The sequence below is a fragment of the Centruroides sculpturatus genome, unplaced genomic scaffold (genome assembly GCF_000671375.1).
Source record: "Centruroides sculpturatus isolate CEXI.00-Female unplaced genomic scaffold, Cexi_2.0 scaffold10, whole genome shotgun sequence".
Taxonomy (NCBI): domain Eukaryota; kingdom Metazoa; phylum Arthropoda; class Arachnida; order Scorpiones; family Buthidae; genus Centruroides; species Centruroides sculpturatus.
The window spans coordinates 685,388-699,460 of NW_019384396.1; the positions used below are offsets into that span (position 1 = coordinate 685,388).

Consider the following 14,073-nt stretch of genomic DNA (forward strand, 5'->3'; position numbering starts at 1 on the left):
CAAACACGTTTATTATCCGTCATAGAGGAATCGGTAAAGTTTTGCCCGTTAACTCTGGCAAGCCATTCCGTTCGCCTTTGCAGAGAAAGATCTTCGGTTTTTTTTACCTTGATGGTTAATTACTGTAGGAATTCGAAAAAGTGACCGATCTTTATGCTTTCCGCGGTTGTAATCGCAACCAAATACTACGCAATGAGCCATAATAAATTAAAATTGAAAAAATATGAGTTAGATGACAATATCGAGGTCGACAACCAAACCAACAGCAACCAATATGGCGCGCGCTTCGTAAGCGGAGTCGTGTGACTACACGTGCACCCCCTCTATAAGCAAGTGTGACAGTTTGTAAGTAGTGCACCAACTATATAAAGTTTACCAACGGGCTGAAGAAACAATTTTCCCAAATACCCATTCCACACATTCTCTTACTGAACTCATCTTCGAATTAAATACTTGTTGTTCAGGTATTTACTAGCACCTTAGAATGAATTGCGGCCGGATGGCCGAGCGGTCAAGGTGGCAGCCTACCGCTTCGACTGAAATAATTAAATCCTAAATATGCGGCCGGATGGCCGAGCGGTCAAGGTGGCAGCCTACTGCTCTTGGGGACCCAGGTTCGAATCCGAACAGGTCGAAAAGTCCCCAGGAATTTTTCGGGGGGTGGTCCGTTCGGATATGTCGTGCCCCATTGTGGGCCTGGCCGAATCCATAATGGACTTGCAAAAAGAGGCCCTCTTAGTGCCCGCAGGGCGGAAAGAGTTAAAAAAAAGCACCTTGGAATGGTGTAATGCAGGGACGGCGAACCTTTTTGTGTTCGCGTGCCATGTTGTAAGCATTCTTAGCTTTAAAGATGTTTATGCGTGCCAAAGTTTCAGACTTCGAATAACGATATTTAAAGAAATTAAACGAATACGCCATAATAATAAATGTAAAACAGCTGATTGAAAGAAAAGGATGATCAGGTAATAAACCGAAAAGATAATTGAAAAAGACAGAAATCATATGATACATTACGTGCCAGATGATTTCTCCTTGCGTGCCACAGGTTCGCCATCCCTGGTGTAATGAGGTGTTGACGCAAAGGATAACCAGAATCTCCGTATAAAAAATTGGATCCCGTTCCCAGAACAAGGAATTGCAGCCAAATGCTCTAACAAATTATCAATAGATTCTTTTAAACCACAGTAGCATAATAATAAGTAATTTCTTATTACAAAATACATACTATAGTATATTATGATATATCACGTGACCGGACATCACCGACAAACGTCACGTGACACTCTTCGTACTCGTCCGCCGTACAATGTTCCGCTCCACGACGAAAACAAGGTTAAGCAATGGCTGCTTCCACCGTGCAGAGTCGGTAAATAATCCGATGAGTTTTCGCTTATAGCTCTTATTATACGACTCGCCCCCAAAAATTTCTGTGTTTACGACATAACTACTAGAGAGGTGTCTTAAGAGAGCAAAATTACAAAAGAAGGCCCCATGCAGTAAGGATAAACTTTTACCGAAAAAGCTCTAGAATTTATTTTCCTTAAATTTACGATTTATGTATCCATTTGTCATAAAAATTTGTCTTTCCATTTTTTCCCCGAGACTACAAATATTCGAGTACAAAGTAACTGGTTTAGACTTATTTCTACTTAAGAAGTAGTTAAATAATTAAGCGATTAGGGAATTGTGGACGTAAACAAAACCCTGACGAAAGAGCCGGAATATTACTTAATTAAACAAAAGCTTAACCGAACCAATCTGTAGCCGAGTACAGTGGGAATTGATTTCTTCGAAATATTAGACATAATAGACAGAAATTTTTCCAGTTCAACGAGAGTGACCGAAAAGTTGTAAATTTTGGAAATTTCTATGGTCCTAAAACGAATTAATTAGAAAACAAACGACGGACAATCTATTAAGTTTAATATATTTAGATTTTTACAGCTATGGTGAGAAACGTTTAAAATGTACAACAACTTGTCGCATCCTTTGAGATATACTAATGATGCGACAAAAGAAGTATTTGACACTGACCTGTCTCGGCACCCTGGGGATTTGGCAGTCCGCGTGTATGCACGCTCTGCAATCGTCTTCGATTCCATCCATTAGCCAGTCGTAGGGAGCTATTTGACTAAGTGCATTGTTTTAAAGCCACTCGTAGGGAGCTATTTGACTAAGTGCATTGTTTTAAGATTTAAAAAGTAAAGAATGTTTTATATTTTTATGTACGTTTCTTTGCAAAGCTATATTTAATTATAATTTTCTTTAAAAGTATACTCATATAATTGAAGAATATTTTGTATGTACCAGTTTGGCTACACGCCTGTTTTTATTATTATTAGTCTGTATAGTTTTAGTTTAATTTAAATTCTAGAATTTTCCTTCTTTCCGATTTCTGTGTTCCTTTGTCTCGGACTTCCGAGAACTCGCCTCACCCCTAACCCATCAGGGGGGGTAGCGTTAGAACAAAAGGAGAAAACGAGGCTGGAGGGGAAAAGAAGAGTTTCTAGAAGCATTCTTAAGCCGGACTCGGGGAGAGACAGACGAGTGGCAGCAGGCTCTTGAACGGAAAGTCGAGGAGCGCTGCAGAAGGAGGCCGTAAGAAGCGGATCGGTAGAAGAATCCGGTCGACGATTATAGAGAAAAAACCCCAAAAACTAAGAGAACAGACGAGAAAGAGAAGCCGAGATGAGGAACGGTGGAGAACCAACTGGAAAATTGAGTACCCTTCTGTCCTTTAATTCTTCTCATTTCCCCTTCTACATTTTCTATTTTTAGTTTAAGTTAGTTTAAGGTTTACGCGTGCAAATAAATTGTCGGGAGATAGTTATCGAGAAATTAACTACCGGTCTATTGATATACCTGGTCACTCAAGATTGTGGAACCGTTTGAAGGAGAATAGCGGGAATCCGACCTATTCTGTATATATATTTCAAATTCAGCGCGAAATTAAACTCATTTAATTGGTAAAACGTGTATGTGTTTACCTATCCGCGTTGAACATTTCACACCAGTACATCCACCACATATTTTATTTCACAAAGTAAGTTTTTATTATTTTATTTTTAATTGTAGCCCTTATATCGTGGCTAGCGATTCGGAATGTAATTGTGATATTAAAAATGCATTTAGAGAAGTCTACGGTTTTTACTGGCTTATCGAATAAACGATACGAACGGACCCTAGACCATCACTGACGCGCGATTGACTGATTGCCCCTGGATGTCGGCTTCTTACAGAAACACAGCTTCCCTATCATCAAATGTCACGGCACGCCCCTGGTGCAAACTCAGATCATATGAAAGTGGCCTATAACCAGTTTCCCATAGAAAGTCCTTACGGGATGCATCCTTCCCATTCGCAGATTGCCCATATCTCGCGTTGTCGTGTTCCATTATCAACCAAACCGTTGGGTCTCGTTCCTCATCATCCGGTCGCTCCCGTTGTGGGCATGGCCAACCCAGGATGAGTATGGGGGAAAAAGGCTTTTTAGTGCCCAGAGAACGAAAAGAGTAAAAAATAAAATAATGATAATAATCAAATAAACATTTAAAACTCTCTTCTTACATAACAAGAAAATATTTACATGAAATTTATATAAATTGAATCTATTAAATATCTAAAATACTATTAGAAATGTATTTATTCGAATAAAGAAGTCCACTAAAGAAAAAAAATTAATAATAACAAGCTTGTAAACAATTTTCTATTGTAATTCATCTCCTGTGTTACGAGTTGTTTTGTACTGCACAAGCTCCTAGAAACGTCACAAACATGTGACAATGACGTCACGAACTCTGCTGTTGTAGAAGAAAGAGAAATTAAAACAGAAGGTAAACAATAAATCTTATTCCTTATATATGACCGAGGATCTGAAATAATATTAAATCAAAGTAGAATTGTTTAGAAAATATTTATTTATTTTTTTTAATATATATGTGCAAACAATCAACCATTGTATGATGAAGTGTGTTAATGGACCAATCATTATTACTAGTGAATTGTGGATAATAGTTTTTTTAATCACACTTTAATCACAGATTAAATCATTTTAATAATATTAATAAGCTTTTATTATACTATATGAAGTAAATCTGTGGACAGAAGAACAATGAGACTTTGCTGCTATTAATGCAACAATTTGAATTCTTCAAAAACTGATAATTATTTTGAAATTTTTTATCATCTAAATAGTTTGGTTATGAATCAAGCATTTAACATTTACTACTGAAATTTTAAAGGAATTCAGTAAATACACAATGTTATTTCTTTCTTTCTTTCTTAGCATTTGTGAATTTTACTGAAACAACCAAATATTATAGAAATAGAAAAAAAGTTTTATTTAGTAAGAAAATCAACACCTTACATAAAAAATTCTTTTCAATGTGGATTTAAAAATTATTGGTTGGTCATTTATAGAATTGCAGATAATAGTTCTGTAGAATATGCACTTTCATAAATATTTACAAATTTTATAGGGGAGCTGGCCAAATTCTTGAGCATCTCTTCATTCTCTTCCACTCTGTTGTGTACAATGACGTACTTTTGACAAACCTTGTGTACTTGAGTATACAATAGTTCATGAACCCTCCTAACATTGAAGAAAAGACAAAAAATTCTGCAGATATTTTCTAACTGATAATTTACCCATATGACCATAAGTAGACTCATAAGAACAAATTTGTATGTTACTAATACTACTAAAAAAGTTTACCTTGACCCTCTTCCCCATTGTGTAGGATCCATCTACCAAAGCCAAATGTTATTGGGCTAGAAACGACTATAATACTAATGAATAATACTAATAAAAGATGTTTGATTGTGTAGGATGATGTACTTTTTGCAATCCCTCGACCCCTTAAACTGTGAATATAATTTAAGACCCCTATCCTACATTTTTAGTTTGTAAACCTAAATAATATTACAAAAACAAAAAAATATATATATATATATATATTTGATTTTGATTGTATAAATTGTATTTCTCAAATATATATATATATATATATATATATATATTTGAGAAATACAATTTGCTAAAATTAGTACTAAAAATATTTTAAAGTTAATTATGAATATTGTACTTATGTGGTCTTTAGTATATTTTATAATTTTCTTATTTGAATTATTTGACTGACCATATGTTTAATGCTTTCAAATTCTTTGTTGCAATGAAAATAAATATTTTTTTAATGGTATTATTGACCTTCTGTTTTGAAGTTTAATGAATCAGAAGTTTAAAGAAACAAAAAGTATTTGTAATGTTTCATTTTAAATATGTTTTTGTTCATATTTTCACAAATGAAATGTTTTCATGAATGTCCTTCAACAAAGACTGCAAAAACAAAAGGAAACAGATTAATATATCATATAATAAATATTTTAAAATTCATAATAATTAAGCAGAAAATTGAACTACAGTAGAGCATCTATTATCTGACTCAATTGGGGACTCAGGTTGGTCGGATAACCGAAAATAATGAAAAAAATACATTACAGTATTAGTATATTAGGATATCCCATGTAATTAGTATATTGCTATTAACCAACTTCGCGTTGAATTTTCATCAATGTTTAGCCTAACAAATTTTTAAAAATAATAATCTTTGATATTGTATCGTTAAAAATTATTTTAAAATTATTTTATTGCTCACAAAACAATCACTCATAATTAGAAAATTAAATCTCGTTTAAATACTGTCCTCCCTTCAATGGTCGCCAGCTAAAACACACAAAAATAATAATAAAATATCCAAGACATAGCCAAATATTGTAGCGCCACATCACTAGCGGGCATTTGAAATTTGCCGACTAGAATGGTTGGTTAACCGATGTAACGGTTAATCGGGGGTCGGATAATCGATGCTCTACTGTACATATATTAGGACAATTGTATTCAACTAGCCAACCTTAAATAATTCAGAAAACTGAAAAGTATTTAAATATATTAGAATATCAATTATCCAAAATAATCAAGGTAGATAATTTCAGATAACTGATCATACTTCGTAGAGAAAGAATGAAAAGCTACATACTTTAAATAAAGCAAAAATATTAATTTTAATTCTATTACAATAGTAAAAACAATTAAAGCATAGAACTGTAATACAAACAAATGATAAGAAAATAAAAATAAGCTCTAATCTTTCATTGCAATCTACAACATACTGATGAAACTTCGAATTCAAAGTAAAAAATACATAATAAATAAAATTAAATAAAGTATTCATATAATATAATAGTATACATATAGTATATAATAAAGTACTCGTGTAAAACTTATTTCAAAACAAAAAACTGTAATAAATAAGTCATTTATTTTGATTTTTTTAATATATTTTTTTAATGCTGCTGAATTCCTTGATTATCACAAAAGTTAAAAACTCTGCTTCAGGTTTCATTTCTAACCATTCAGTGCTGTTTCTAATTCATCAAATGCTTCATTACATGTAGGTAGAGTGAAGTGTTTGATGCATGAGAAACCTGTGACTCATTAATCATGCTTTTCTATTTGTACTGTAACAAAACAATAACAAAAAAATCTGCATTATTGGAGATTGTTCAAATAACATGTTTCCTCTTGTGCTTTTGGGCAATTAAACCCAACATCAGGAGACACACAAGTGAATCAATACAAGTTGATCAATCTAGTTTTATTGTATTTTGTCTCTTTCTACCCTGTGAGCACTAAGTCACTGTGAGTTTTTAGTCACTAGAGGCCTCCTTATTATAGCTAAGCCAGATTGCAAAGCAAAAAAAAATATTCATTCGTTACCAAATCAATCAGCAAATTTTTTAATTCACCCAAAATATAAATTAGAGCTTATTGCCCCTTAAAAGACAAGAAAAACCCACAAGGAGGTGATATTGCCCAGATTTAGAAACTTCTAGAGCTATACTCACCTTAGCCATCTGTCCATCTAGTTTTAGTTATGAAAAAACATTTTGCTTCAAATTTCATAATGAAATTTCAAAAATCATAACAAATTTGTTGATAGTTTGGCAAATAATAAGACTTTTTTGGTAAAAAAATGCTTAGAATTTAAAGTCTATTTGTTTTTTTAAATATTTCTTAATATATAGATTATTGTTAGCATAAAATATTAATTAACCAAAATTATGAAATGTTTTCAAGAACCTTGTTATTTTATCTTAAAAGTATATTTTCCTGAATATCAATAGAAAAGATTTGATTTTAATATGTGAAATTTCTCATTTTTTGAAGAAAATGTTATTTTTTTAATTGCAGATATTTATATTTCCTCAATGAGTGAATCAAATAAAATATTTAAATATATGTTGAAGTTTTCAAATTATTTTAAATTATTTTATTTTTCACATTATTATGTTTTATTGAATTGTTATTATGTAATTTTACTACAGTACAATAATTTTTCTTGTAAACTTTTATTCATTTGTTTAATTTTGTTTTTGTATACATTATATAATACAGGGTTCTTATTTGGGGCTGTACCTTTAAAATTGTGAATTACAGTGGACGATCAATTAAAGAACAGTTCAGACTGCAAACAAATCGGACGACGAACACTTTTGCAAAAGAAATTTCATGCTTAGGGCATTATTTACTTCTTTTTGTAAAAATATAATAAATAAAAATAAATAATTAAGTAACTGAACTTAGGTCTTCAGAAATATGTAAGGTATCATAAAGTCCATAAAAAAATTAAAGTAGTTAGCAGTTTTTAAGAACTTGGGTATAGAAAATTTTGATTTATCAAGGTATAAGCTTTTTTTTAAATTGAAAAAATTTCTGATTTAAAATTTCATTTGGCAGCCATTACAGATATTTTTTCATGTAATCTCTGGAAGTACTTTGCATGCTCCAGGTTGGGAAACTCTGTTCTAATTCATGTAGTAGTCAGTATGTATGATTACTGTAAGTAATCTGTTTCCATTCTTTGTTAAAATTGATGTTTAATATTAAAAAAAAAAGAAAGCATGAATAATTTTTTTGTTATACTGTAATAATTAAAATACGTAAAAAAATATTTTTTCATCTAAATTACCTTCAGTTAAAAGTAAAAATGAATTATAATTTTGTCAATTCATTATATTCTTTTTGAATAAATAAAATTTTTTTCAGGATTTATTTATTTTTAAAGTAATAAAAATAACACACTTCTAACTATTCTAATCAACAAGTTTTTAATTGAATATTTCTATTTAATTATAATACTTTCAATGAAATTGGTTTTTGAGTTGATGCCACCTTTTTTTTTTTCTAAAAGTTTCTTCTAATCCACTGCTGAAAATTAAAAGATTCTTTTATAAATTTATTTTTATTTAATTGAACATTCTTTTGTTTTTAAATAATCATTTGAATAAGTTTTGTTCAACTTACTATTGCAAAATACAGTGGAACCTCGGTATACGACCTTAATCCGTTCCCGATGTTTGGACTTATACCGAATAGGACGTATACTAAAGCAACCTTTCCCATAAGAAGTAATGTAAAAATGATTAATCCGTTCTCAATTAAAAAAAAAAAGTGGATGGATTTAAACACCTCGCTTTTCTGGCTAATTCCTGCTTGATTTTTCATGAGATCAGCGTGTATCTTTTTAGCTTTCTCGCAAATAATTGCTTTTGATACGCTGTCGCCAGCACACTGTTTTTCAGTTATCCAAAGTAAAAGCAATTTCTCAACACGATCTAATGACTTCGATATGTTTAGAAATTGATTTAACCCCTTTCGCAATGTTATCAAATTTAATAATGTCTTTATTTTTTACGATTGTCGGTATCGTCGTTCTCGGAATACGGTATGCAACAGTTAAATCTCGAACACGCGTGCCACCTTCATATTTCTCAACAATCTCTTTTTTTTTCAGTTTCATTGTGATTTTAGTCATTTTTTTTTCTGTTGCCTTTTTGCAATTCATGATTAATAAAAATAATAAAATTTTACTTACAAATTAAATTCAGAAGAAATTTAACAAAGTAATAAACCATGGCACCGCGAACGTCTAGTCTGGTATAATACACTGATAGTGCTACTTGTTCATAGATGGCGCGTATAATTGAATTAAGTCGTATACCGAACAAAAGTCATATACCGAGCAAAATTTGTTTCGTCCAAACAGGACGTATTCCGAATTGGACGTATTCTAAAGCAGACGTATACCGAGGTACCACTGTATATTTATTTATTGATACTGTATATTAAATGAAATTTGAAATTTTCTTAAATAAATGTAACCAAAAATATTTATAAAAATTTTGTTGTATATTATAGTTTTTTACTAATTTGTAATTTTTAGAAATTATGAATAGCAAAAAAAACTTGCAGTATTCTGTCAAATTATCTGATAGAACAGTAATTATTTTAATTGGTGATTTTATTCTAAATCTACATTTTGATTAAAAAATTATGATAATTTTTGTTTTTTATTATTTAATTAAAAAGGATATTTTACAAAATACATATATTATATTTTATTAAACCTTAAAAATCATTTATTAAATTGTTATTAACATAAACTTGAAATGCACTAAATAATGTTAAAATGTGATCTCATTATTATTGTACCATAATGTTAAATTAATATTGTATATCAAATTTATTAGATTGCCATTAATTTAATTTAATTAAGGTGACCAACTTTGTTACAATGAAAAGGAAGACACTAATAAATTGAAGGAAAAAATATCATAAATAAAAACATTTTATTCATTGCAACAATAATACACTATAATAATCTCTACTGCATGCTTATGTTGTGTTTCGATAAGAAGTAAACAAGGCCATTTGCGCACGTGCTCTCTCTCTCAAGGTCTCCCGTGTGAAGAACATGCGTCTCATAATTGCATCTCATCGCACTGTACAGAGCCTTGATGAATCATCATGTTAACTACAAACACGTCATATCACATCACATGCAATGGATCGGTTTGGCATTTATCGAATACGGAGATTTACAGATTAGTCTTCAAATATCAAAAAAGGAGGACACTTTTCTAGGGAGGACAGAACTTACAAAAGGAGGACGATTGGTCACCTTAATTTAATTAAAAATATTTAAATTAAATTAAATTCAGGCTATTTACAAAGGCCCAAAACACATCTCGGCAAATGAAAAAAGGGAATTAAATAGGCGTAAAGAAGACTTTGTGTTATTTATATTACAATGTGAGAAATAAAAAAATAAACTTATTTTAATCAATGTTGACTAGCAATAAAAGGAAGCAAGCATTTTATGCAATTGTTCTTTTTGCTATTAAACAGATACATTTATCTGCTATAACAGAACTGATCTCAGACATGAATATGATTTTCATGTTTACATGAACATTGTTTATGCTCACAAAAAAAATTCTTTTTATTATCACAAATGTTTAATGTGATTAGATTTTTAAATTTTGAATCTAGGCCTATATTATTTATTATATTAATATTATACAATAGAAGTTTATTAATCTGGTTCCAATAATCTGAAATGTTCTGTAATTCAGCACCCGCTGAAAAATAGCCAATTTGGAGTTCGCTAATAATGGGCAAATCCTGACCAAAATTTTTGAGCATGCTGAAAGTTATAATAAGAATAGTAGGCCTATCTCTAGCACTAAATAATAGGCAGAAACATTATTTGGTGTGAATAAAAAAGTATGGACTATTATAAAGCCCATTATATCTACACATGAAATATATTATAATGAAAGAATATTAAAAATTTATGATGATAATTCAAATTTTGTAGGTCCTTGACACTGGGAGCCCAGGGCTTAAGCCCTATTAATCTCTATGTAGATCCACTCCTGTACACAATACATGTATGCTGACTGAGTACTGTAAGCTTTCGATACAATCTGGCCATGTTAAATGCTTAGAATGGTGTCGTGTGCGCACCTGTTTTGCCAGGCAAACCTCCACACGAGCAAGTGATCGAGCACTGACACAAGCATGGCACTGACTTAAAATGGCTAGCTGCTAGCTGCCAATGTAAAAGAAAACACAAATGATAAAAGAGTTTACATGTTAGAATAAATTATTATTGGCATATTTTTTCTCATATAAAAAGTATATTGACAGTCAAAACTTTCTCTTAAACATGCAGTGCATGCTAAGCAAGCACAGAGAATTCACCACTGGCTAATAATAGCTTGCTAGTATTCTAGAAATTGGAATTTCTTTGGACACGTGGTTTGCGAAGAAATGGACCTTGGGAGGAAATTGAGGCAAAGGTGGGGATGTGTTCATGCATGTTACTGTTAGAGGTGACAAATTATTGATAATTTAAAAAAAATAAATTATTGATAAAAATTTTAGTGATCATCGTGCTGTGAAAAGCATCAGGGCAATCACGAGAGAAATTTATTCGCTGAAGATGTTCATAGGTAATAAAGATGGAGAGATTTGGCACTGTCCAAAATCTTTATTGTTCTGGCTGGCCACAATGCACAATGTCACAAGAATTCTGTATCATTCATTGTGAAGTCTTCACTAATCCACAAGCTTCCTCTTAGGCTATCCAAGAGAGCTCTGGTGTTAAGACATTTTTATCAACTGTCCATCATTGGCTCAATGAGGTTGGTTTTAAAGGATGCATTGCACGTTGAGTACTGTTCATTTTGAAGGTGAACATTATGAAGAGGCTAGCCTTTACAAATGAGCATTTAAAAAAAATCCTTCTGAGTTTTGGAGTAAAGTGATTTGGTGTGACTAATTGAAATTTGAGCATGCACGCTTGAGACATCACCAAATTGTATGGTGAAAGAAGAACATCGTCTACAAACTAGGCAACTTAAAAGCATTCCCAATACATGATGATATGAGGGTGTTTCTCTTGTCATGGACTTGGCTGTGTGGCAGAAATCAGTGGTTGCATGGATGCAAAAATGCATAGAGCAATATTAGAAAATAATGTTCATTCTTCAGTGGAAGATATGAGCATCAAAAACAATTTTGTGTTTCAACACAACAACTTGAAGCATTTGTCCAAGATTGTCAAGCATTTTTTGGCTTTCAAGGGTTTGAAGTATGAAGTGTAGGTATGATTAGTGCTAACCTGCCAATTCAAAGTTTGGCTTTGAACCCCATCAAACATCTTTGGGACAAGCAGGGTCATAGAATTCTAAAATTGAAGAGGAAAGAAAAGCCTGCAAGTCTACTGAACGACTTTATTTGATGAATGGAACAAGATCAACATCAAAGCTCTCGAAAAATTGGTGGATTTGATTCCTTGGCATTTAAAAGCTGCCATAGAAGCCAAAGATGGTTCAATACAGTATTCTCTTGTTTTATTTGTATAGGTAGAATAAATCTGGTATTATTCAGACTGACTACTTACTTTTGACATCAGATGATATATCAAAAAAGCCATTTATTTAAATAAAACAATAAGGGTAAACTTAACAAAGACCACAGAAAACATGTGGGATTTGAATAGTTTCACAATTTAATCCAATTTTCAACAAAGTTTAGTTTGTGCATGCAAACATGGCATTTTTCTCTATTTTGCAGCCCAACTATTTCTGACTGTCACTGTATGAAGGCTGTTATACATGCCATAGGTAAAATAACTAAATATTAGCATACTATCCAAAGTATTTTTTGTCAGAAATGGCTCAGAGAATTTTTTTTTGTTGCACATTCTTTTTTTTCAACTGCTCATAATTTATTTTACGTATTGGCAAGATGAAAATTTTTTATGTAAAAATTTTGTTATAATAAAATTTTACTATAATAAAATAATTATAAGTGTAAAAAATTTTTTGACTGATGTTATTGAAGAATAAGCTAGAGATTGATTAAAATGACATGCTGTCCAAGGTTTTTTGTTTGGCCAGGATTGTATAATTATCATGTATTAATATTTAATCTATACTTTTCATTTGACCACAGGGAATTCATAAATTAAAATATTCTTTTGTATAAGCTGTAGTTCTTGGCAAACAAAGGATTAATTCTATTGAATTATTAATTTAAAAACTTGGAATTCAAGATCCTTTTAATGCATTACATTAATTATTTTGACTCATCTGTTAGCTACTGTATTTTATGGCGCATAAGAAGCACTCCCACTTCAGCATAGACTATTTAGGAAAAAATACTTAGTGTATTTAATTTAAGCCATTGTTCACCTTTGGCACTCTGCCCCAAATATTTTTATTGTATTCTGATTAAAAAAGTAAAATTAGAATGTACACTTTTATTTATCAGGGGAAAAAATGAGTTTAAAAAAGTAATATACCATTAAAATATAGTGGAGTATGCTAGAATTGGTTCTAGAACCTTGTTTGTGACAGCATCTGTTCTAGCATACATTGAAATATATGAATTTAGGTGTAATCCATTCTGAGTCCACAGCCTAGACCAGGGGTGGCCAACAGTTTTTGCCCCTGGGCCGAATTGGAAAGAAAACTTTTTTCACGGGCCGAACCAGAGGCTGCCCTAGGAAGATTTTGAGGTGGTGCGAGATCTCATTGTGGTGTCACCCCCATAGAGACTAAATTGTACATAGAGATTACAGATACATTTTCCATATTTTTTTTTGCGTCGGAATTTTTCATTGAGCAATTCGGACTTCAGTAGCTAATATTGAAAGATTGTGGGCCACATAAATTCATTAGACGGGCCGGATCTGGCCCGCGGGCCGTATGTTGGCCATGCGGCCTACAGTGACCATATGTCCTTTATTTAGGAGGACAGTCCTTTATTTCACTGCTCTGTCCTTTAACTTTATTTATTTTCTAAAATAGGCATTTTGTCCTTTATTTTGTAAAGTTGACGCAAAGTTTAAAAAAACATTTTTAATAATATATTGAACAAGTTAGTTTTGTGTACGCCATCACGATCAGTGTTGCATTGCTACATAGAGCGCAGTAGTGCAGTGTGTCGCCAACCAAACGGCCCACTGACAGAACCAAGGGGTGGACACTCTTATGGGGATTTTTGTGATAGTTTTTTAACTCTCTAGTTGGTGGATGATACACTTGTTAATTAAAGCTAAAGTTAGTTGAAAGAAAAAATGAGGGGTTTCTTCCTATTGTTATTAGAAAAGTGGTCTTAGCATTAGAAAAATCAGAAAATATACAAGCCAAAAAATTCAATGA

At 31.7% G+C, this 14,073-nt stretch overlaps 1 protein-coding gene across 5 annotated transcripts in view; it reads left to right on the forward strand.

Moving 5' to 3' along the window:
• The first annotated feature begins 3,706 nt into the window (after nt 1–3,706).
• The window catches only part of LOC111618414 (RISC-loading complex subunit tarbp2-like), a 52,218-nt gene continuing 41,851 nt past the window's right edge, over nt 3,707–14,073 (forward strand). For 2 of the 5 annotated variants that reach the window (XM_023359949.1, XM_023359948.1), the window contains exon 1: nt 3,713–3,833. The gene's annotated coding sequence lies outside the window, so the exon portion shown is untranslated. Of the gene's footprint in view, nt 3,834–7,795; nt 7,898–14,073 lie in introns of those variants that run through there. The other 3 variants (XM_023359952.1, XM_023359951.1, XM_023359950.1) reach the window with 3 other exon arrangements.